Genomic DNA, 23,155 nt, shown 5'->3' with positions numbered 1-23,155 from the left:
ATAATTTCTTGTACAATTTGTTGTCAGAAAAACAAATGAACTTCACACTCAGCACTCTGACAACTTCCAGAAATAGTTACATGGGCCTTCCCCAAGGTTCATGTTTAAGTCCTGCTTTATAATTTCTATGTCAAAGATATTGACAATTGTTTGGAAGGACAATGCACGCTCAGACAACTTGCAGATGATGCCGTGGTCTCTCTAAGAGGTCCATGTGCAGCTGTCTTGCAAGGACCATTACAAAGTACCCTGGATAATCTGACTGTTTGGGCCAGACATCTAGGGATCGAGTTTTCACCGCAAAAACTCAGTTGGTTGTGTTTACTAAGAAGCGGTATCCTGCTCAACTGAAACTCAAGCTGTTGAATGATGACATCAACCAATCTTTATCTTCTAAATACCTTGGGGTCGTGTTTGATTCCAAATGTACCTGGAAACTCCACATTGAGTATTTGATACAAAAATGCCGGAAAAGGATCAATTTTCTACGTTCTATCTCCGGAACATGGTGGGGTGCTCACCCGGAAGACCTCATCAAACTCTATAGAACGACTATTCTCTCTGTTTTAGAGTATGGCTCCTTCCGCTTCCTCTCAGCAGCTGATTGCCACCTGATCAAATTGGAACGAATTCAGTATCGTTGTTTGCGTATTGCCCTTGGCTGCATGCATTCAACGCATAACATGAGCCTGGAGGTGCTTGCTGGAGTCACTCCTTTAAAGCACCGTTACTGGGAGCTCTCACTTAGAATACTCATCAAATGTGGGACAAGTAACACACTTGTCTTACATAACTTCGATAATATGCTTGAACTAACTTGTCGTTCAAGATTCCTGAGAGTTTATCTCAACTACATATCATCAGATCTTTGTCTTCCGTGTTATAATCCACCTCGAGTTCACTTCACCAACGACAGTTCCTCAATTGTATACGATCTGTCCATGAAACATGCTATTCAAGGAATACCAGATCATCTTCGACAAATATCTATTCCTCACTTTTTCTGAAAAATATGAACATGTCAATTGCAACAACAGATATTTCACTGATGGTTCTCGCATCAACGGATCCACTGGCTTCGGTGTTTTCAATGTGACTTCAACCACCTTCCGAAAACTTCAGGAACCGTGTTCGGTTTATGTTGCTGAGCTGGCAGCAATTAACTTCGCTTTGGGGATAATTTCCAATCAGCCCGTAGACCATTATTTCATCTTCTCGGATAGTCTTAGTTCTATCGAGGCACTCCGGTCGATGAAACCCGTTAAGCACGCATCTTACTTTCTTACAAACATAAGAGAGCAGATGCGTGTTTTGATCGAAAGATCATTCAAGATTACCTTTGTTTGGGTCCCTTCTCACTGCTCAATCTACGGCAATGAGAAGGCAGACTCGCTGGCAAAGGTGGGCGCACAGGAAGGTGAGGTTTATGATAGACAATTCTCGAGCAACGAGTTTTTCCCATTAGTCCGTCAGAGTACTCTTCAAAGTTGGCAAAATAATTGGACACACAACGAACTTGGACGGTGGCTATTTTCTATAGTTCCAAAAGTTTCTGGGCGAGCGTGGTTCAGAGGTGAGGACTTAAGTCGAGGCTTCATTCGCATGATGTCGAGACTTATGTCTAATCACTATTCACTAAACGCACATCTGTACAGAATAAACCTTGTCGATAGCAACTTATGTAGGTGCGGAGCCGGTTATGATGACATCGATCACGTAGTTTGGTCCTGCTCGGAAAATGACGCCTCCAGAGAGCAATTATTGGATACCCTAGTGGCCCGAGGTAAACAACCCTTCAGGGAAGTTCGAGGTGTTTTGGGAGATCGTGATGTGGTCTATATGCAGGCCATTTATAATTTTCTTTGTGCTTCTGATATCAAAATCTAATAGTTTTTTTTTCTTTCTTCAAAGTTTTTTTTTGTGTTTAGTCTCTGCTTTCTGTTCCGTAGAGCACCATAGCTCTGCCATCCGGAAGATGCTCCCAGTCGAACCATTCCTCGAGCACGACGACACGCCACATCGTCCCTGACGTCAAATACCCGGATGAGAAGCTGAAATTCCCTGATCCCAAATCCTTAGCCCTGTCCATCCTTAAACATTGTAAACTAACCTCGAGTCACCACGAGTACGCTGGCTTCTACCCCTCTCTTACTAACTGAAAAATTAAATGATATTGATTGTATATATCACAAAGAACCATGGCTCCGTAAAGTGTTATACACGCCTGAGCCTACCAAATAAACGAACTTGGAAAAAAAAAAAAAAACTAAGCATGATTTGAAGTAATCGATAGTTTTTTTTTGTTATTTGAAATTTCTTTCCTACTATTTTAGATTACATTTAAATATTAAAATAAATTTAATATTTGTTGTTTTTTTTTAAATTGTAACTATTTGTAACATATTTTTAACTTTTTTTTTAAAGAATCTAGGGTAGAATACGGCATTGGCAGGGTGCGACAGTTGTTGGCACCCTCAACAATATTTGCGTTTTCCAGCAAACATACACTATTTATGAACATAATTTAGATTCAATCACACAATTTCAAGTCTAAGCTTTCATTTGAATAAGTTGTTTGTGTAAAAGTAGCAAGATTTGATGTGTTAATCACCGAAACAAATTTGCACCTACGAAATTCTTGCCATTATTGCATTGCCAAAGAAAGCAGCGCACGACAAGCAAACTGTTACTTACTTTTTTGGATCGCCTGTTTCTCCTCTTAATTGCGTATGACACGACAAATTAAGTACGTAAACTACTTTTTACACTTTATCACCACTTGATTATCACCACAAAGAGCAAATTTAAGCAATATTTGCTCTATGTTTCACTAAATAAAATCGGGACTGTTCGTTTTCTTTGACAGCAGCACACTTCGGAATAGAGCGAGAGAATGTGTTTGTGAGCATATCAAACACACGCTTAGGAGATACCACGCACAATTCTATGTGAGTTGATTTTAGCAAAAATACGAACAAAATATCCGGCGATGGCATTTATTTAAAAAAAGTGTTAAAATACAAATGCTTCATATTTTTACGCAAACCATGCATTATATCAAAAGTGATAGTAACACCGTAGTATTTTAACCCTTATGTGGCTGACAGGACCGTTTTCCTTTTGCAACTTCAATACTTTCCAAGCTCATCAAAAAAATCATAACCATTCCCGGTTCCTACATAGCGCATTTCAACCATAAATAATTGCCTACTTTTAGGGTATTATCTATTATTCAACTGTGAAACGTAGTGTAAGAATGGGGTGGCTCCAGCGGCTGGATAAGACAGTGCTGCCTAAAATTGATTAATTATATATTTTTTACATCATTTAAAAGAAGTATTCGAAATTTGCAAATTTGGATTCCATTTTTTAGATTAATTTTCGATTACAGCAGAAATTTGTACTTTATTTGTATGGGAGTCCCCCTCCAGAAGATGAGGGGTCTAATACCATCATAAGAATCTTTATCGTTCCCAAATACCTCTACATACAAATGTTCATGCCGTTTCCTGATCTATAAGGGCAGACAGACAAAAATTAATTCTTAAGTGTAAAGATTTGGTTTTAAGTAGTTTACGTCGAGCGGTCGTGTCTTGTACACGTAAGGACCGCAAAGAGCAAGTTGTATATTTGAAACTGGTTGATAGACTTTTGCTTACGACTCTAAGGCATTACAAAAGACAAAAGATGTAAATCTTGGCAGCGGACAAAAAGCATATAAGTTCTCTTCTCCAAAATGGCCAACACTATTCAAATATGTTGAAAATGGTAAAAGTTATGGAAATGTCAATATCTGAATACACTAGTACCCTATCTGCCATTCACGTCTGTTTTTTGTTGGACGCATAAGGGTTAAATTTATTTTACAATGTGTTTAAATGCTTTTGCCTATTCGTCTACAGACATAAAATTGATGCCAAGGCTAAAAATTCATGTTTTGTTTTAAGCCAGTTTTGATAAATAATAAAGTTTGTTCCAAAATTGAGTGAAGCGAGATGAGCGTGCGGCCGATTAATATGAATGAATTTTACTACTGGAGGATATAAACAAACAGCATTTGGCACCAATACATTACCAGTTTTCTACTTCCATGTCTAGTTGCTAAAGGGAGCAAACTCATTGCTAATAATAGAAATTGCTATGCCAATAGAAGAAACATTGACCTGTTACTTTATATTAAATTTACTGAGTTTGTGGTAAAAGCTGCTATATTTAGTGAATACCAATCATAAAAGAAAGAGCATACAAATGTATACCAGTTAAACTGTGCCTGTTTTTTAGTGTAATTATTGATTATTTTTATCATTCAATTTGGTGAATGTCTTAGACTGCCAAGAATAGGTATTTTCCCCTATCTGATTTTTTTTTTCTTTTCAGGTACTGACAAAGTAGAAAGATTGCCAGTTTTGGTATCTTCTGGGGCAAATGTTCAGCTGCTTGGAGTCCCAAAATTGTCTTCTGGAACTGGTGAAAGACACGCAAACGAAGTTTGCAAATTGATGAATGCATGGGAACTAAGCGATCGCATCTGTGCAATGGGATTTGATACAACAGCAGCAAATACAGGAAAAAAGGCGCTTGTACCCTAATTGAGATGTCGATTGGCAGAGATCTTTTATGGCTGGCGTGTAGGCATCATATTGCCGAAGTTTTGATGACAGCAGCTTGGGAAAAACTATTTCCATCAAAATGCCCTTCTTCAAGTAATTTTATAAAATTTAAATCGGCATGGCCTACTATGGATCAATCCTTTGATGAAAATATGGTAGACGGAAACATTATTGAGATCCTTGGTGATGAAACCAGGCTTGTAAAATATCATCTGCAATTTGACTAATTTGTTCAAAACTTTCTTTAGAAGCAAAATTTCTTCCATAATTTTGAATGTACTCATAACGCTTGAGTAGGGTTATATTTTTGTCCAAGGGTACATTGCTCTAAGTATAACATCAAAGGCTGGAGAGTGAAAACTCTCCAAAATGTCACGTGTCATTTGACATAATGTCATTTGAATGACATTTTGCCTCCCACGCCCCAGATTACATATTTACAGCAAAGTCTCGTTAGATAAAGTTGTAGGCCCATTTAACCGCTATAAGTTCGTCATACAACATGAATTGATAGCTACCTTCTGAAACAAGTTCTGGGAAAATTATACAAACGAATGCAAATGACATTTTACAACACTGGATGAAACACAACATTTGATTGAATTTTTGAAAAACCAACTCTCGCTTAACTTTTCAAAAGGACCTAAGTAACATTTTTTTCATGAATTAATTTGAATAGCACAATCAACATAAAAACATGAAAGCTTTTGATTGCAGTACTCAAATTAATTCATGAAAAAAATGTTACTTAAATCACTGAAAGTTAATCGAGAACTCAATATTCCACAGCAACGACAAGACTATAATATACTGCTCGATTGAGGGTGGCGGCCGTACCATGCGGCGTATTAGCAATTCAAACTCGAAGTTCCAGTCACCAGAAGGATAGACTTGCAATGGAGGAGAACGTGTTCGATAATATTGGTCAAAAGAAATTTGCTGCCCTGGTTGATGTTGAGACGAGGTAATTGAAGCCTAGTGGAAAAGGGCTTTTCTTCATTGGATGGAGAAGTGTTACCATAGTGCATTGATAGGCAGGTCTTCATTATTCAACTATAAGACAAATAGGAATATTACAATCAGTATGTAAAATGAATAGAAAATGCTAGAGAGTTTAGGAACTGGAGTCATTTATCGTTGTTGGCATTTCTATTTACTTTCTCCACGTATAGAGAAATGCTTCCTTAAGTTTGAATTTTGTGTTTTTTACCAATTAGCAATAAACGCCGAAGAAAATTAATCTTCATTCTTCATTTAATTCATTGATATTTCCTATTTTGCTTAAACGAATTTAAAATGCTTCCAACTCTATGGAAATTGTTAATATCTGACTAACGTCCTCCAACAATATTGAGAGTTCCAAGTGAAAACAGAAGAAAAACTGCATATTTGAATAAGAAAATATTTGATATTATCACCAGAAGTAGATTTCTTTTTATTTGGATCACACACTTCAATCAGGAAATCAGCTTCTGAAATAAGTTACTGGCAAATTAGTCAATCGACACTATCCATTAGAGTGGCCCAAGCTTATATGGAAAAAGTGAAAAGTCTGGAATTTCAAACCTTGCACCCTTAAATGACAGTTTGGGGGTCCCAGAAGCTCCCCTGAAAATTTCAGCTCATTCGGTCCAGTGGTTGGCGTGCGCAAATGGCTCAAAGTTTGTATGGGAAAAGTGATCCAAATGTATGGAGAAACGCAACCGTTTCAGTTTTTTGCTTCTAGGTGGCGCTGTAGTCGACGGATTCCTGTTGTGGACAAAATGTAGAACCTTTTTTATATAAGGAAGCGACTGGTGAAGACCGGATGTGTCGAGGGTCGTCGAGCGTGTCTCCCAGGGGTGTTTAAAATGAGAGCAACGTACCACCGACCATTGCGGCGGCAATTCAGGCGTATTCGATGCCGTGCGAAATTAAATGCATGATTATCACGCAATCTCGCGATTTTTTATCCGATTGGTAAATACTTTCCGTGCTCTGTACAGTAGTGTAGCTAGAGAGGGAGGGGGTGACTTACCACTGAAGCCAACGAGCTGAAGTTTTTCAGGGGAGACAAAATTCATGAAATATTTGTAACGAGTTGTTTTCGGACATAGTGATGCCCGTTGCATCAATTTTAGAACGATATGATATAATGGTTACAGACAGAGGGACAGAAGGACAGAAAGACAGAGAGACCTGGGATATTATATAAGTTATATATTTTTCAAACAACAGTTTTAATGTTTATAGCATAATTTATTAACTGTATAAAACTACAAAGTTATCAACAAACAACACTTAGCATTAGCATTAGCATTAGCATTGAGCAATTCGCACAAATTCGTAGGTGGTACAAGCCAAGACTATTGTACGAGAGTAGCATCACTTTTATCCGTTACCACAGATAATGATTTGGGACTAATCAATACCTCTTAGATGGAAGCAATGCACTTTCCAATAGTCGAGATCTGTCCTGGCCACGTCCTTGCGAATGCTGAGGAAGGGGAAGGATGATTAGTTGGACACCTACTTAAGAAAGATGCAGAGAACTCTACGACCTCTCATAGGTGCCACAGGAGGTTTTGGGATTGTGTGGAAGGTTATAACAGTAGGAACCGTTTTGGTAGAACGTGAAACACAGAAAGAACTAAGATAGAAATTCAAAGTAGGAAAGGGACGAGCCTGGAATTGAACCCACGACCTCCTGCTACCTACCTGGAAAATTTTGCCTATGCTGTTGAACAACTTTGAGAAGATATTGAAGCTGTTCTTCATTTTTTGTCAGTTTTCCACAAAAATCTTTAGTTTAACTCCTCTTTCAGCTCAGTCATTCACTACCAAAAATGAATCAATTTTATTTCTACTTTCAACAAATTCTTCCAATTCATCCCATATACTAGGATCTTCTTTGTGAAAATTTGCAGATATACCAGAAATTAAAAAAAAAAAAAATCATCGTATTTTGAGAAACAAAATCCTAAAGCGCACAAGAAGTCAACTTATCGATCGTAGATACTTTCAATTTTATTTTTCTTACTTCATCACCCTTACAAGATTTTAAATTGTGTGCCATTTCTTTTCTCTCATCAGTAGATATTTCTGGTTCGAAAAAAGCTAGAGCGACTAGTTCTTTACTCAAGTACCATAGATGATTTGCAAATCTTGAAGCCGCAGCCATATACACATTTCTTGATTGATCAGGGAAAGCATATCGTAAAGTTATAATTTTTTTTGCCAGCTTTAGATCATTTCGTGCTGCTGATGTGAGTAAAGGAGCTTTAAACCAAGATCAAATGTAAACTCGTAAAATAAAAGCACACATTACTGGAATTTTTCGCCTTTCATCATCGGTCATGTCAAATTGGCCTCTAAACAGCCATATTTTAAGACAATATATTGCTTTCGCCATCCATCTGGCATTGCTATGTGCTCCTGGTGGCGAAAATTTAATTCTTTCACACCAAGAAATGCTAAAGATAAATTTAGCAACTCTTTATAGTCTTGTCGTTGCTGTGGAATATTGAGTTCTCGATTAACTTTTCAAAAGGACCTAAGTAACACTTTTTCATGAATTAATTTGAGTACTGCAATCAAAAGCTTTCATGTTTTTATGTTGATTGTGCTATTCAAATTAATTCATGAAAAATAATATAGGTCACGCTGAAAAAGATGAATCAACATTTTCAATTAGTATGAAAAAAATTTTAAACAAAAATTCTCAAAGTTGTTCAACAGCATAGGCAAAATTTTCCAGGTAGCACTCGCTCTGGCATAAAGGAAGGCCTAGCAGTTGAAATAAATAATTAATATAGGTATAAGTGTTGTTTGTTGATAACTTAGACGAGCTCGGTGGTCTAGCGGCTACTGCTTCTGCCTTATAAGCAGGAGGTCGTGGGTTCAATTCCAGGCTCGTCCCTTTCCTACTTTGAATTTCTATCTTAGTTCTTTCTGTGTTTCACGTTCTACCAAAACGGTTCCTACTGTTATAACCTTCCACACAATCCCAAAACCTCCCGTGGCACCTATGAGAGGTCGTAGAGTTCTCTGCATCTTTCTTAAGTAGGTGTCCAACTAATCATCCTTCCCCTTCCTCAGCATTCGCAAGGACGTGGCCAGGACAGATCTCGACTATTGGAAAGTGCATTGCTTCCATCTAAGAGGTATTGATTAGTCCCAAATCATTATCTGTGGTAACGGATAAAAGTGATGCTACTCTCGTACAATAGTCTTGGCTTGTACCACCTACGAATTTGTGCGAATTGCTCAATGCTAATGCTAATGCTAATGCTAAGTGTTGTTTGTTGATAACTTTGTAGTTTTATACAGTTAATAAATTATGCTATAAACATTAAAACTGTTGTTTGAAAAATATATAACTTATATAATATCCCAGGTCTCTCTGTCTTTCTGTCCTTCTGTCCCTCTGTCTGTAACAATTATATCATATCGTTCTAAAATTGATGCAACGGGCATCACTATGTCCGAAAACAACTCGTTACAAATATTTCTTGAATTTTGTCTTCCCCAAAATACTTCAGCTGGTTGGCTTCAGTGGTAAGTCACCCCCTCTCTCTCTAGCTACACTACTGTAAAGAGCACGGAAAGTATTTACCAATCGGATAAAAAATCGCGAGATTGCGTGATAATCATGCATTTAATTTCGCACGGCATCGAATACGCCTGAATTGCCGCCGCAATGGTCGGTGGTACGTTGCTCTCATTTTAAACACCCTGGGGACACGCTCGACACCCTCGACTTTGGATGCATATAACTTGGCTTTACATCCGGTCTTCACCAGTCGCTTCCTTATATAAAAAGGTTCTACATTTTGTCCACAACAGGAATCCGTCGACTACAGCGCCACCTAGAAGCAAAAACTGAAACGGTTGCGTTTCCCCATACATTTGGATCACTTTTCCCATACAAACTTTGAGCCATTTGCGCACGCCAACCACTGGACCGAATGAGCTGAAATTTTCAGGGGAGCTTCTGGGACCCCCAAACTGTCATTTAAGGGTGCAAGGTTTGAAATTCCAGACTTTTCACTTTTTCCATATAAGCTTGGGCCACTCTAATGGATGGTGTCGATTGACTCATTTGCCAGTAACTTATTTCAGATGCTGATTTCCTGATTAAAGTATGTGATCCAAATAAAAAGAAATCTACTTCTAATGATATTATCAAATATTTTCTTATTCAAATATGCAGTTTTTCTCCTGTTTTCACTCGGTTGGAACTCTTAATATTGTTGGAGGACGTTAGTCAGATATTAACAATTTCCATATAGAGTTAGAAGCATTTTAAATTCGTTTAAGCAAAATAAGGAATATCAATGAATTAAATAAAGAATGAAGATTAATTTTCCTCGGCGTTTATTGCTAATTGGTAAAAAACACAAAATTCAAACTTAAGGAAGCATTTCTCTATACGTGGAGAAAGTAAATAGAAATGCCAACAACAATAAATGACTCACTAACTGCCAGTTCCCAAACTCTCTAGCATTTCCTATTCATTTTACATGCTGATTGTAATATTCCTATTTGTCTTATAGTTGAATAATGAAGACCTGCCTATCAATGCAGTGTGGTAACACTTCACCATCCAATGAAGAAAAGCCCTTTTCCACTAGGCTTCAATTACCTCGTCTCATTATCAAACAGGGCAGCAAATTTATTTTTACCAATATTATCGAACACGTTCTCCTCCATTGCAAGTCTATCCTTCTGGTGACTGGAACTTCGAGTTTGAATTGCTAATACGCCGCATGGTACGGCCGCCACCCTCAATCGAGCAGTATCGGTCCATAAATAACTGTCACCTCCTGGGGTTGCATATGTATATTGATGGCTTTAAGGTTGTGTCGGTATGAAACGGAAGAGTGACGCTGGATGTCGAGACTGGAAGTCCCTGGGGAGTATCAAAAAAGAAAATTATGTCGGTTTCGGCATAAGATAAACGAGTTAAACGTACGTAAGTGAGCACATCAAGTCATTAATGAAAATCTTCTTTATGAAGCTGACATTTGAAATACTCATCAGCTGCACACTAAAAAAAGACTACACATTTAATGATTATGGAAATGGTCTTGTCTGTTTTTGCTGATGTCCCGGATAAATGGATACTACCTGATCAAGTGGGAAACACGGATTGCGACATCTCAAGCATTTTGATTTTGTAATATAAGTTCAAAGGAATGTGTTCCGTTTGAATCATCTCAGAATGTTGGTTTGACGAAAGAAACGTTATTTTTTCTGAATACTTTATTATTTTACAAAACATGTTCAAAGGATTATCTGGTTTGAATGATGCTTTTACCTTAGCTACAAGATCGTAGTTCTGATGAACTGATCTGAACACAGTTTTGGATTGCCTTCGGTGTATTTAAATGTGAGAAGATTAATATTTAATATATTTTGACAAACATCTAAGGATTTGTTGGGTAGATATTGAATAGAAAACATAAACGTATTTGAGACCGTTACTGCATAAACCCTACGACCTAAACTACAGAACGCTTTGCAACTGCTAAAATGTTGCATGTTACAATGATGCATGCAGAATAGTTTCGCAAAAAACGCTTTTTTATGATTGTAGATCCGAAGACCTGAACTAACAACAATTTGAATAGACTACGGTGTATCCAAATTGGCATCGCATATCTTGTCAAGTATCTAAAGCCTTCGCTGCATAGGTCTTATGACATAAACATTAGAACTTTTTGTGAATTCCAGAATGTCACTATGTGGAATGCCAAAAACCCCTACATAAGTCTTCTGATACCTTTGAACTAAACAGAATGACCCGAGATTGGTGTAAAACACGCACAATATGATTGTAGATCTGATAACCTGAACTCAAGAACGTTTTGGATGGCCTACGATGTTGTTTTAAATGCAGCAAGATAGGTATCACATATCTTCGCAGGCATCAAAGGATTTGTTGGGATGAGTTTTGATAAAAACCATAAACTTTTTGGAGGCTGTTATTACATAGGTCTTATGATCACAACTTATGAATGTTTCGTGAATTCTAGAATATCATACATAAACCATGTGATATCCGCGGGTTGAGCTAGATTTTCAACACGCATCAAGCTTCTACATAGATAGATATCCCGACGTGTTCCAAAGAAGGTTTTCGAAAGCCTTTGGTGTACTGAAATGCAGCAAGATTGGTACCACATTGCTTTGCAGGTATCTGATGAACTGTTGAGAGGAATTTTTCTAGATGACTTGAACATTACGTTACTGAACATGAACATTAACGTTACTGAGTAGGTCCCAGGACCTCAATAACCTTAGGGTTATTGAAATGCAACAAAATTGGTATCACATACACTGGTGGAGACCATAGCGGGCACCACACGATGTAATCACATCATTGTTCTCATCATTTGGCATTAGTGATCATATATCTGGTCAAGAATCTAAGGATCTGTTGATAAGATTTTAAATAGATGCTATGAACATTGTGGAGATCGTTACTGTGAAGGCCTTATGACCTAAATATCGGAACGTTTAGTGAATTCCGGAATGTTACTATAAGGAATGCCAAAAATCTTCACATATACCATTTGATATCTTTGAACTAAACTAAGAATTGTATATCTGACGACCTGAACTCATGAACGTTTTGGGTGGTGTATTAGAATGCAGTAAGATTGGTATCACATATTCTCACATACATCTAAGGATATGTTGGGAAGAGTTTTGAGAGATGCCATGAACATATCGAAGGCCGTTACTGTGTAGGCCTTATGAACCAAAGTTCAGAACGTTTCTTGAGTTCTATATATTTAATATCACTGTGGGGCATTCCAAATATTTCCATACAATCAACTGATATTCTTGAACTAAGCATAATAACTTTAGCTGGGTGTAAAACACTGTATCAGTCAGGAAAATTGTAAATAATTTTCTATATAGTTTATTATACTTAGGGTTGATTGTAAGCATTTCCATCTTTCAATCGCCAATAAACTGTCCCTTGACGTAGGCAAACGGGCACTATCAATTAGCCAAGCTCTCCAAGGTCGAGACTATTCGTTTTTCGGATAAGGTGAGAGAGGGAAAACAGCACAGCTTTCGTATCAATTATCCATCGTGCCAATAAGGACACGATCGTACACGAAAGGGGTCGGGAAATGACGTGTTTCCGGTTGTGTCCGAGCCCACCATCCTTGATCTGGGGATTCACGGACTCAGGTGTCCGCGTTTGCTAATTATTTTTTCGATTGTCCTAAGTATGTTTCAGGTGTGACGTTAGATGTAATTAATTAATTTAAATGACGTTAAATTAGGCAAAACAGTGTGCGTGAAGATTTGTGTGCGAAGTTAGACTAGGTAGTCAAATCTCATGAGGTAAATGTGCTCTAAATGTGCTATTGTGCCAACCCCACCGGCAGGTCATCGATAGGGTTAAGTAAGCGACAACAAACCGACAAAGTCACCAAAACTATTTTGATTGGAGGGAAGCGTCCGGGGAGGGCTCCGAGGAGAAAATTTTTGACTGAAGAGACTGAAGACTGAAGAGCCGCTAATGTGCTTCTAAAGCCAAACCATTTTTTTGCGAGTCGGAAATCCTGCCGACTATTGCTTGGGTCCGCCATCCCGGACCTGTAAAAATGCGTGCATGGCCGTTTTCACCACCACCAAAATTCACTTCAGATATCAGGAGCGCAGACCGATGAGCAGCAAAGCTGCAGAGAATAGTGACGTCACAGTTGGAAAGCACACAGAGCACAAGAGAGACGATAGAGAGTTAGGGAAAACCAAGACCGCACACAAGAAGTTATGAACGAACACAAACACTAAAACGAACAAAACACAAACCCCGAACCAATATGTGCCCCTGTTAGATTTAAGTAAATAAACATGCCTTATAAATAAAATGTTTCTATGTGTCTCCCTAGCCAATTAGTTAATTGATTGTGTTTAACGTCACAGCGCGAATTGTTTGTAGTTTCGAGTCCTGTCCTCCAATGTTGAGTTTGACTGTGGGTTGTTTATGTCGCTTCCAGCTTATTGATGATTGTTGGTGCGAAGAGAGAGTCTGTCGATTATGAGAGCGTCACTCAAGCTTAGAGTGTATTAGGTCGATGTGCTTCAGTAAAGGTGTGGGCCAAAGTGTTCTAAGTCTGTATTAGCCGGAAAAATAATGTAAACATTGCCACCCACAGCGGGTGGGCGGAGTGAAACGTCACGTCTGTTATAAAAATTATACCGAGTACGCCAGGCGTGACGTCACATTCGGTGGCCTTCGGCCATCTTCGGCAACCCAGCTGAGAGTTTCTCTCTCAAAAGAGAGAATTTTCGTTGAATAAATACTACTTTAGGTTTTGGCCCACACTTGTAGCCTGTAGTAAAGCACATCGGTATTAGGTACTGTTGGGTATTTAATGAGCTAGACTAGTGTCGTCACTATTTGCGTTGCATAAGATCAGCGGGAGAGTAAAAGAGACAAATAGTGGCACGCAACGCTGATCTGCGCTACCTTAGTAAAGTCTAGCTCCTTGACTGGTGGGCTCTCACCGATTTTTTTAGTGTATGGTGTGGCTGTGAGATATGGATGGAAGATAGGGTGGACCCAATATAGCACGTTTCGTTGTTGCTGGCTGGACCGATCCATAAATCCTTATCGGGAAAATTTCAATGGACTCGTCTTGGGAGAGTCTCATCCGGGCAAATTAACTTGGCCTTGGTCTCCTTAATGGAGTGGCGCTTAAGCCATATGTTTTTTAAATCGGATCGCTCCATGCCGGCTACAAAACGCATTACGCTTCTTCTTCATAATAATAGATCTGATGACCTGCCTTGATACCAAGCACATTTTGGAGGTCGTTTCAAAATATTTCGCTAATTCTAGAATATCAGTATGAGCACGCCGAGCAATATCATCACATGAATTATTTGATTTCTGTGAACACCGCATGATGTATATTTTGATGTTTGTATTACCTTTCCCTTCTATGGTAGAAATCCAGACCTGAACTCATTAATGTTTTGGATGGATTGGAATGTCCCCAATAGTATCCTCAACAAATAAAAAATGATTGCATATAGATCTACAGTTGTTTGTAATATTTTCCACTTCTGTCTGACACGATTCGGTATATCACGTGGCAAAATTTCAATAAATATGACCATACCTCTTATATATGAATTTATGGGCTTTCAATATCGGTAATTACATAAGGGAAACGTTCCAATTCACTTTTAGTTTTTATATTTCATGTATCCACTTCCACTTTTGCAACGCCAGAACTTGATTGCATTTTATTACTGAAGATATTTGACTATAATAACGAAAAACAAAAAAAAAAAAGATTAATCCACCTAGCGGCGATGATGCCTCTGTCGTGCGTCATAAAATGTAAATAAATAAAAAAGAAATTAAAAAACCCAAAAAAACACTTTAGGGGAATGGATCGCATGTTTTCTATTATTTTGCTTGTTTTTTTTTGCGTGAATTAATACACATTGCCACCATTGCTGGACATTTGTTTTTTTTTCGGTTTTTATTTTTTCCCTTGGGAAAAAATAATGATTTTTCTATAATTCCAAAATACAAAGTCCGGTCGGGCCAATTTTCGATAGTAAACAATGGGACTGCATTCTCCGTCGAATACAACTTGTTGCGAGTAAATCGGGTAATGCTAAGTTCCAAAAAGTGTGTCTACAAAATTTGTACACATACACACACATACAGACATCACCTCGGTTCGGCGAACTGAGTCGAACTGAGCATATAACATTATGGGTCTCCGGGCGTTCTATCAAAGGTTGTTTTTTGTAGTAATCCTATAGCCTTTCGGTAGAACTTTTTTGTACGAGAAAGGCAAAACACAGACATTTTCATGAACGCGGGGAAGAATCTAGCGAGGCGGTACCTTGGTCAAAAGAAACCCTACTAATCCCCTTTGAGAAAAGCCCGAAGTTATGAAAATTGCGCATAATAAGAAAGCGAACAATTTGAGCGCGATGAGTGTAGTCCCGGCCCGGTCAAAACTAATTCAACATCAGTGAGCTTTGAATTTCCTATTCCATAACTTACAATGTTAGTCAATCAGGTTTCATTCCGAAAACGAACATAAATTGGAAATGTTGCTTTTAACTTAATTAGATATTTAATCATATTATAGATTAACATTCAAGGTAATCCAAACTGATTTGAATTGGTGAATAACAAATCTGTTCTTATATTTTTGCATGAATCAGCAATAGAATCAGCGTAACGCAGAAGAAACGAGAATTCTCACGATGCCCAAACATGTAGATGAATCGCACTGATGCGGTTTCATTGTGAGTACCAAAGTTTGCGCATCGTTTCATTTTCCCATTATACAGCTCATGGCATCTACATCTACGTAAAAGTGGCGCCGCGGTAGCTTCTGTGTGCGCCTCACACCAATTGTACCTGGTGTGACAAATTTTATGTGTTTTTAAAGAAGGCAGTGATAAATACACGGGAAGTGACGAAATAGGAATAAAATTTGTCAAATAGTACAGGCATTTATTTTATATATGTGACATTCGTTGGAGATTGCTTGTCTCGGTTTTCTTGCCGTTTGGAAATACCCCTACTGAGGACCAATTTTCTATGGACCGGAAACATCGCTTTTCAAACAAGAAATATGAATGACACTGTAGTTTGAATGATGATTGTAGACAAAAATTCCAAACAAACAGTTGGCTATTGCTAATTACATGCTACTTGCTAGTGGTTCCAATCATTCCCGTGGTGTGTAAATTATGTATCAGCTAACGATGTCCACGCGAAGGGCGCCGCTATTTTTTACTGTTTTATTTTTTATCTCTTTTCTCATTCAAATTTCGAAGACACGATCAAGACACACGATCTGATGCTAGGCATGCGTAATATGGAAACATTTCTTCTCCCCTTCTTATTCGTAAGCTCAATGCAAACGAGACCCCCGTGCGTTAACAACCGGGTAGGGACCTGCAATTATGCGACATCACGAGATCATTATCATCACCCAAATTCAAGCTTGGAAGACCTCGGTATCCGTAATGAAGGATGGCCCAAAATGAATGAAAAGTAGGCTGTGAGTGTATAATGGTAATTTTGTTTAGGCTTTCCTCGACCAGAGGCAGCAACTCATGGTCACCATAACGACCATTGACCATACTGCCACCGCAAGCATTACCTAACTGTTCCGTACTTATTGATAAGAATGAATTATTGGCAGTGGGTGATTTTCTTCCCGACGCTGTCTACGCTGCGGGTTTTCTCAAAATTAGGAACTTTTCATGAAAAACTATTTGGTACCGGTTATGTAGGAAGGTGTCTGCTACTACGTCTACCAAATATTCTTTCGATGAAGGTGCTCAATTTTGAAAAATTGAACCTTAGATGTCTTTCGCCATACTGATTTTAGAAAGTTAACTCCTAGTGTGCCGCTGTAAGCACACTCAAAGTAGGCGATTCATTTCATATTAATGAATCAATCGTTTCACATGCGGCGGTAGCGCATAAGTCGAACCTGTATAATATAGAACTAATGTACTGTATGATATGAACTGTATACATTCCTTCAAATTAAACGAGTAGTTAAAAAAACTATGTACATACATTGATAGTCAATGTTTATACATTATCATGTATAGCTCGTCTAAATACCCTATTACAGTAATGTAACCAGATTAGTCAACGCACATCAACGTCAACAACCTGCTCTACGCTAGCGACACGTGGTATGTATCAGTGGAGAACTCTCAAGGGAAATGGATACAAATGGTCATCAACCGATGCCTGAATCAGGAGTCCTGATCTAAGTTAGTACAGACACAGGACTCGAAATTAAATGTACCTCTTCCTTACGAGATGTTCTCAACGAGCACAAGAGCAAACTTGGTATTGCATCATTTCAATGCAAATGTCCTTGAGGCAATCTCCATCGCAGGAGTAACACAAATTTTGCCGAAGAAAGTATTTAATTGCGTGTGCAAACAATTACAGTGAAGGAGAACAAAATCTACATATAATAAGTTATTGCCTATAAGAGTCATTCCCCTTCCTTGGCCGATGGTATCAGATGTGGAGAAAAATAGCAAACGAAACGAACTTTAATTAATTCCACCCCATCTGCCAACGATGCGAACATTCAGCGATTTATGGTTGGCTCTGATCTGGCGCTCGGATATACATTTTTCCTTTGCTGCGGTAGGTAGATATTCCCTCCTGAATCTTTAAGGCAAATGCGTCGGTTTGGTTTCTGTCGTAGCTTCTGACAGGTTGGTTGAATATTGTGATTATCATATTGATTTATATACTGGATTTTGTTTGCTTACCATCTGATCTAATTTTAATATTGATATACAACCGAGAAAGAGACGTAACGCAAATTACAATTAAAATCATAGTCTAGATTTTTTTCTCGGTATCTAAGCTAAATACAGAGGCCCAAATTTTTGCAATTTAAATTCACTTTCCGTCTTTAATCTTAAAAGCTCACTCCAAAACATTGCTATATTGTTCTAAATATGCTATTAGTTGATTTTGTGTATTATCGATCCACTGAACAATAATGAGAACAGTTACGAAGAAAAGAAACATATTTGCTGTCTCCATATTCTTACCGTGAGAAAATGTTACAATGCATTGCACCTATCAATTTTTTTTCCAATATGCCATTCATTTTTTTTTTGTTTCGACGTTCCCGACAATACTTTTTGAATTACGGAGCTAGTGCGTATACCTGCACTCACCTTCTGGGATGCACAAAAGGACCCCACTCGCTTGCTGTTGGTTGAATTTGTAAAAATAAAATCCAAAAAAGTTTTCTCGTAATAGAAATGCATAAAACGCAAAAACACATTGTTGGAAGTGCCTGCAGAGCCTGCAGAGAAAAAATTAATGCTACACTAAAGGTATTGATGTACTGTGTTTTTCAATAGAACACAAGGGAAATTTACGCATTACGCAATTTCGGTTTGGATAGCAGTAGAAACAAGAAAGCAGTAAACAGAGGAAAGAGGAAAATTCATTCTAATCTCGTTTAATTAAATGTCATAAGACGTACTATTTCAAACCGTATGTATGCTACATGAGCGTGTGTTAACTTAACTTAGATTTGGATTGGACTAACTTGATCAGGTTCACAGTCAATTAGAATAAGAGAAGGAATATTAGTTCAACACTCATTGCTACAAAAAATGAGGAATCCTCTGCATCTTCATGAGCCCACTGGAAAGGAATAATACGTTAGTTGGGAAGGAAATCTATTGGAAATCGCCTTGGTGAGCGACTAGTTATTTCTCACGTACGCCCCAACCCCCATTTTACGACAAAACTCAAAATTCAAAACCACGCAGCTCAGCCAATTTCTAACGGATTTTGAAGCAATCTTCTGGAATCGATCACAAAATTCCTGTAGTTTTAGGAACCGAGGTCAATTTTTGTGCAATGGCCATGGTTCCGGATATATTCCGGGGAGTACTGGGGTTACCTCCCTCCCGGAAAAAAATGGTCATTGGCAGATCGGCTTCGAAATCCATCGTGCTTCATGTCAAACTTCATGATTTTGCGAAACTAGTACACTGGAGTGCAAGTCGGCGATTTTCGATCGAATTGGCAACCCTTCGGGTTCTTCCAGGGCCTGGTTCCCTTGGGGAGGTGGCCAATTTTTGTTCAATCTTGGAATCCATCTTGCGACATATCAAACTTCATGATTTTGCAAAACAAAAACACTGGAATACATTTAGGTGATTTTCGATCGAATTGGCCACCCTCCGGGGACTTCCAGGGCCTGGTTCCCTTGGGGAAGTGGCCAATTTTCATTCGCTCTTGGAACCCATCTTGCGACATATCAAACTTCATGATTTTGCAAAACAAGTACACTGGAGTACATTTCGGCGATTTTCGATCTAATTGGCCACCCTCCGGGTACTTCCAGGGCCTGGTTCCCTTGGGGAAGTGGCCAATTTTCGTTCAATCTTGGAATCCATCTGGCGACATATCAAACTTCATGATTTTGTAAAACAAGTACACTGGAGTACATTTAGGCGATTTTCGATCGAATTGGCCACCCTCCGGGTACTTCTAGGGCCTGGTTACCTTGAGGAAGTGGCCAATTTTCATTCGCTCTTGGAACCCATCTTGCGACATATCAAACTTCATGATTTTGCAAGACAAGTACACTGGAGTACATTTAGGCGATTTTCGATCGAATTGGCCACCCTCCGGGTACTTCCAGGTCCTGGTTCCCTTGAGGAAGTGGCCAATTTTCGTTCAATTTTGGAACCCATCTTACGACCTGTCAAAGTTCATGATTTTGCAAAACAAGTACACAGGAGTACGTTTCGGCGAATTTCGATCGAATTGACCACCCTCCGGGAAGTACACAAAGGAACCAGGGCCTGGTTCCTTTGGGGAAGTGGCCAATTTTCGTTCAATCTTGGAATCCATCTTGCGGCATGTCAAACTTCATGATTTTGTAAAACAAGTACACTGGAGTCCATTTCGGTGATTTTCGATCGAATTGGCCACCTTCCGGGTACTTTCAGATAGACCTGTGCGCTGATTGAAATTCAACCGGCGGTGGCGTGATAGATCGTTTTCAGCCAGCGGCGTCACGCCGTTTTTCCAGATACTCCTCCCGGATATCGTCTGGAAGTTCCTTCAGGAAGCTTCTCCAAGAATTACTCCAGGAATTTCTTCGGAAGTTCCTCCAGGAATTCCTCCGGAAGTTCTTCCAGGAATTCCTCCGGAAGTTCCTCCAGGAATTCCTCCGGAAGTTACTCCAGGAATTCCTCCGGAAGTTCCTCCAGGAATTCCTCCGGAAGTTCCTCCAGGAATTCCTCCAGGAATTCCTTCGGAAGTTCCTCTAGGAAATCCTCCAGAAATTCCTAGAATTCCAGGTGGCCAATTCCAGTTTTTCGGATGAATTCCTTGAGAAACTTCTGCGGAAATTCCTGGAGGAACTTCCGGATAAATTCCTGGAGGAACTTCCGGAAGAGTTCATGGAGAAGCTTCCGGAGGAATTCCTGGAGAAATTTCCGTAGGAATTCCCGGAGGGACCTCCGGAGGAACTCCTAGAGAAGAACTTACAGATGAATTTCTGAAGGAGCTTCCGGAGTGATTCCTGAAGGAACTTCCAGGCGAAATCCGGGAGGAGTTTCTGGATGAGCTCCCCAGAGGCACTTACGGAGGAATGTCTAAAGGAATTTCTTGACGATCTTTTAGAAAAACTAGTGGAGGAACTTCTGGAAGATCTCCTTGACGAACTTCTGAAGAAATTTTGAAGCTTGAAACTGGTTCACGCCGATCCACTCCACCGCTGATCACCAACGGCGTGACGCCGCCGCCGCTGCCTGAAAATGATCAATCACGCCACTGCCGGTAAAACTTCAATCAACGCACAGGCCTACCTGGAAGTACCCGGAGGGTGGCCAATTCGATCGAAAATCACCGAAATGGATTTCAGTGTACTTATTTTGCTAAATCATGAAGTTTGATATGTCGCAAGATGGGTTCCAAGAGCGAATGAAAATTGGCCACTTCCCCAAGGGAACCAGGCCCTGGAAGTACCCGGAGGGTGGCCAATTCGATCGAAAATCGCCGAAATGTACTTCAGTGTACTTGTTTTACAAAATCATGAAGTTTGATATGTCGCAAGATGGGTTCCAAGATTGAATGAAAATTGGCCACTTTCCCAAGGGAACCAGGCCCTGGAAGTACCCAGAAGGTGACCAATTCGATCGAAAATCGCCGAAATGTACTCCAGTGTACTTGTTTTGCAAAATCATGAAGTTTGACATGAAGCACGATGGATTTCGAAGCCGATCTGCCAGTGACCATTTTTTCCGGGAGGGAGGTAACCCCAGTACTCCCCGGAATATATCCGGAACCATGGCCATTGCACAAAAATTGACCTCGGTTCCTAAAACTATAGGAATTTTGTGATCGATTCCAGAAGATTGCTTAAAAATCCGTTAGAAATTAGCTGAGCTGCATGGTTTTGAATTTTGAGTTTTGTCGTAAAATGGGGGTTGGGGACGTACGTATTAAAACGACACCATTTCTACGATGATACAAAGACGAAAACGCAATGTGTGTCTAACATATTTAACATATTTAACTGACGATTAAAATACGCACTGTACTTATTTGATCGATGGCTATTCAGAATAGACAAACTCTTCTTAGCTTCTATAAACTAAGCACATTGAATGATAAGTCAACTCAACCCTCTTTTTACGTCATTTATTGCACGTACATATTATTAAATTTTCACTTAATTCGTATATTTCATGAATTTCGTAATTCGTCGTATTTCATGAAAGTAAACGAAACCGCTGGTTCACTTCAAGTCCTACGAATGCAAGGCAGAGATAGCCAACTTTCACAGTATCCCTTCTTGCTACGCCTTTCTGTGGAAAGCTACCTTGGTAGTCCCATCGATAGGGCTTTCAAGGAAAATCGTGGTGCTAGCTATGCTTTGAGGAATCGCAGGGTTTCCAGCGACCGCTGAATGTGGATAAATTGAGCGGAGATCGAAGACTTGAAAAATAACAGCGCAAGACTGGAGGAAGGAATCCTCAGAAGAATAACAGAAACCGCAAAGAGTCAACCCAACAAACATTGGTAGCTTAAAAGGACATATTTCGTCGAAAATAAGTTTCTTCAGCTGAAAAACTAGCTTGTTCAGCTGAAATTGTTTGTTGGGAACGTCTATCAATCTGTCGCTGTGGGAGTTCTGAAACATGTTCCTTTCACCCGTATCGTAGTAGACGCTTAATTTTCGATTGTTGCTGTGATATTGCAACAGCCTCTTGCGGTCAGACCAGCTTAGGACGATGGCTCGTCCACATTCCGGAGAAGACTTTGGGAATCAGTCATTGACGTTTCGTTAGCTTCAGGCGCGGTGGTGAATAGGGTGCTCTGATCCACTGATGGGGACACAAGAAGAAGCGATAAGGCATCGATACTCGTCGCGGTAGACAGCCAACCCACAGAAGTAACCCGTAGACTACATTGGCTCTACGATCAAGCTGGGATACTTCCAGGTCAGAATCGAACAAGAAATGGACGCGAAACCACCGACCACGGCGACGGAGCTGTCAGAAACCGTAATCCGAGCAGCCACCAGCACCATCCCGAAGCACCAGTTCAACTCCCGGACGGATCGGAGAACGATTCATTGGTGGAGAAATACCACGAAGAAAGCCCCCAAGTGTAGGCGCAAGGCGTCACGTGCCATGAAAAGAGCAAAGGGGTGCCTCACACCGGAAAGCCCCGAGCTTGCCACCCTCCTTTCCGCATATCAGATCGCCCGGAAAAAAATGCAAAAAAAAAAAACGATCCGCGAGGCCAATGATAATCCAGGATCGAATTCCTTGACGGTATCAACAGCGAGCATCACACTCTCCATCAACGGAGGTGCACAACGGAGGTGGATCATTTCAGGCTTCAGTCGTCTTACGGCCACTATTCAGATACCTTCCGCAAAACCTACCCGGATCCGTGCACTGCGATCCACTTCCTTCAATTTCCCCCGGCGACAATGACGACCTTAACTAAGCGTTTTCATCGGATGAGCCCA

Source organism: Armigeres subalbatus, chromosome 2 (assembly GCF_024139115.2).
Source record: "Armigeres subalbatus isolate Guangzhou_Male chromosome 2, GZ_Asu_2, whole genome shotgun sequence".
NCBI lineage: Eukaryota > Metazoa > Arthropoda > Insecta > Diptera > Culicidae > Armigeres > Armigeres subalbatus.
Note: the sequence above shows the minus strand (reverse complement) of the source record.